Here is a 4,220-nt window from a genome sequence, read left to right on the forward strand (position 1 = left end):
TATATATAAATTCTATTTAAATTCTCTTAGACATAAGGGTAAAGTCTAATAGAAGATGAGGTGGATGGATTGTGTATCACACTACATATAGTATTAAGGTTTGGGGAGAGGTAAGATTATGGCTTCCCAGGTGGCATTAGTGGTAAAGAACCTGTCTGCCAGTGTAGGAGATGGAAGAAGTATGGATTTGATCCCTGGGTAGGGAAGATCTCCTGGAGGAGGGCAAGGCAACCCAGTAGGGTATTCTTGCCTGAGAAATCTCATGGACAGAATTGCCACTCAGGCTACTGTCCATAGGGTCTCACAGAGTCAACATGACTGAAGTGACTTAGCACACACCTTTGCAAGACTATGGCAGATTCCATTCATACGTAACTTGCAGAATTTGACTTTTCCATTAGTTTTCAGGAAGTCACTTGTTCCACATTCTAGCGCTGCTTCTGTACACAGAGAACCATGACTGCAACAAAATGGATAAATCATCACAATAGCTCCTTGTTCAGGGACTAGAATTAAAAATAAAAGCAAATCAACTTTTTTAAATAAAGAAAAAGAGTGTGTAGCTCTAAGTCAAGCATTGGTGGTGTGTGGTTTAGAAGTTCAGTCATGTCTGATTCTTTTGTGATCCCATGGACAGTAGCCCATCATGCTCCTCTGTCTGGGATTTCCCAGGCAAGAATACTGGAATGGGTTGTCATTTCCTTCCCAGGGGATCTTCCCTACCAAGGGATCGAACCTGCATCTCCTGAACTGGCAGATGGGTTCTTTACCACTGAGCCATCTGGTAAGCCAAGTCACATATTGTATACTGTTAATACATTATTTTTCATACTATTGTAAAAATAAAAAGCGTGGCATTTTTAAAGCAAAATCTCAGCTCAGATTCTAAACCAGTTAAGAAATGGAGGCTTGTCCTAGGCCACTGTGAAAATGTGCTCAAGGCACATGACTTGGATATTGGGATGCTGAAAATGAATTTTAGTGATCAGAAAAGCCTCATGAAGTGTTATTCAAAATGTAAGATATTGTGGACTTAACCAGAACCAAACTTAATATGGTTCATATTCAGATGATAAAACTCAATGATAACCATTAGTTTTGCCAGAACAATGTTGGATATTCTTAGGATTCTTAAGATTTAAGTACTTAAAATACTGGGAAAATAGCCCAACTTTTAGAAATATGGTTCACTTTAAAAAGTCAAGTGGAAGAGTAAAAGAAGTAGACAGAAATACATATTTTTAAAGATGGGAATTTTTCAAATAAGCCTATGGAGTAACAGGAAATAATTATTCTATCTAATATAACTTATTTTATTGATGTTCATAAAATTATTCTTCCTTGGAGATTACCTCTGAGCTAATTAATTTGGTGGTTCAATTCACCAAGTGACATAGTTCAATTGTGTGTCATTTTGGTTTATTGAAGGGAAATGAAGTAAAAGGGAAGTTTAAAGTAATAGGAAAAATTTGATTTCTTTCAAAAGCTAAGAATTCATGTGAGGGAGGATCACAGGTCTGCAATTAAGAGCTTTTTTAAATAAATTTAAAGAAATATAAATTTCCAGAATTAAAAAAAATATTGGAATGAATTATTTGATAGAGTAAGATGAGGGGGAAGAGAACTTTAACTGTCTCTTAAGTGGATGGAATAATATACTATAATATTATAGTGGTAAAGCTTTGCCTATTATCTCTAAACTTTGAAATTATGTGCAATCCAAGGTAATTTTCCTGTTCTAGTAACTTCACAAAAGTATATGAAACATAATTTCATGAAATTTTGGATATTATCTATAAACAAAAAATAGTTCTTATATGTTAAAAGTTTACAATTCTGTCTATTGGTAAAGTTAAGAGGTTCACTTGCACAATTCTTAGTTGTTGTTCAGTCACTAAGTCATGTCCAGCTATTTATGACTCCATGAATTGCAGCAGACCAGGCATCCCTCTCCTTCACTCTCTCTTTGAGTTTGCTCAGATTCATGCCCATTGAGTCGGTGATACCATCCAACCATCTCATCTTCTTATCATGCCTTCAGTCTTTACCAGCATCAGGATTTTTTCCAATGAGTTAGCACTTTCAGCTTCAGTGTCAGTTCTTCAAATGAATATTCAGGGTTGATTTCCTGTAGGACTGACTTGTTTAATCTCCTTACTGTCCAAGGGATGCTCAAGAGTTTTCTCCAATGCCACAGTTCAAAAACTCACAGTTTTTTTCTATAGCTCTCAGCCTCCTTTATGCTCCAGCTGTCACATCAATATATAACTACTGGAAAAATAATAGCTTTGATTAAACAGACCTTGTTGGCAGTGACATCTCTACTTTTTAATATGCTAGATTTACCTCTAATGGTTTAAGTTTGTCATAGCTTTCCTTCCTTAATGGAACCTTACAGTTTTGCTTGAGTGTTAACAATCAGTTCAGTTCAGTTCAGTCGCTCAGTTGTGTCTGACTTTGCGACCCCATGAACTGCAGCACACTAGGTCTCCTTGTCCATCACCAACTCCCAGAGTCCAACCAAACCCATGTTCATCGAGTTGATGATGGTATCCAACCATCTCATCCTCTGTCGTCCCCTTCTCCTCCTGCCCTCAATCTTTCCTAGCATCAGGGTCTTTTCCAATGAGTCAGCTCTTCGCATCAGGTGGCCAAAGAATTGGAGCTTCAGCTTCAAATCAGTCCTTCCAATGAACACCCAGGACTGATCTTCTTCAGGATGGACTGGTTGGATCTCTTTACAGTCCAAGGGACTCTCAAGAGTCTTCAATACCACAGTTCAAAAGCATCAGTTCTTCTGCACTCAGCTTTCTTTATAGTCCAACTCTCACATTCATACATGACCACTGGAAAAACCATAGCCTCGACTAGACGGACCTTTGTTGGCAAAGTAATGTCTCTGCTTTTGAATATGCTATCTAGGTTGGTCATAACTTTCCTTCCAAGGAGTAAGCGTCTTTTATTTTCATGGCTGCAATCACCATCTGAAGTGATTTTGGAGCCCATAAAAATAGTCAGCCACTGTTTCCACTGTTTCCCCATCCATTTGCCATGAAGTACACGGAAAAAGCAAGAGAGTTCCAGAAAAAAATTCTATTTTTGCTTTATTAACTCTACCAAAGCCTTTGACTGTGTGGATCACAATAAACTGTGGAAAATTGTGAAAGAGATGGGAATACCAGACCACTTGACCTGCCTCTTGAGAAATCTGTATGCAGGTTGGAAAGCAGCAGGAAAAAGAGTACGTCAAGGCTATATATCATCACCCTGCTTATTTAACTTATATGCAGAGTACATCATGAGAAACGCTGGGCTGGAAGAAACACGGGCTGGAATCAAGATTGCTGGGAGAAATATCAATAACCTCAGATGTGCAGATGAAACCACCCTTACAGCAGAAAGTGAAGAGGAACTGAAAATTCTCTAGATAAAGGTGAAAACGGAGAGTGAAAAAGTTGGCCTAAAGCTCAATATTCAGAAAATGAATATCATGGCATCTGGTCCCATCACTTCATGGCAAATAGATGGGGAAACAGTGGAAACAGTGTCAGACTTTATTTTTTGGGCTCCAAAATCACTGCAGATGGTGACTGCAGCCATGAAATTAAAAGACGCTTACTCCTTGGAAGAAAAGTTATGACCAATCTAGATAGTATATTCAAAAGCAGAGACATTACTTTGCCGACTAAGGTCCGTCTTGTCAAGGCTATGGTTTTTCCTGTGGTCAAGTATGGATGTGAGAGTTGGACTGTGAAAAAGGCTGAGCACAGAAGAATTGATGTTTTTGAACTGTGGTGTTGGAGAAGACTCTTGAGGGTCCCTTGGACTGCAAGGAGATCCAACCAGTCCATTCTGAAGGAGACCAGCCCTGGGATTTCTTTGAAAGGAATGATGCTAAAGCTGAAACTCCAGTACTCTGGCCACCTCATGTGAAGAGTTGACTCATTGGAAAAGACTCTGATGCTGGGAGGGATTGAGGGCATGAGGAGAAGGGGACGACAGGATGAGATGGCTGGATGGCATCACTCACTCGATGGACGTGAGTCTGAGTGAACTCCGGGAGTTGGTGATGGACAGGGAGGCCTGGCGTGCTGCGATTCATGGGGTCGGAAAGGGTCAGACATAACTGAGCTACTGAACTGAACTGAACTGAATGGGACGAGATGCTATGATCTTAGTTTTCTGAATGTTGAGCTTTAAGCCAACTTTTTCATTCTCCT

This window comes from Budorcas taxicolor, chromosome 11 (genome assembly GCF_023091745.1).
Source record: "Budorcas taxicolor isolate Tak-1 chromosome 11, Takin1.1, whole genome shotgun sequence".
In the NCBI taxonomy this organism is placed as follows: Eukaryota; Metazoa; Chordata; class Mammalia; order Artiodactyla; family Bovidae; genus Budorcas; species Budorcas taxicolor.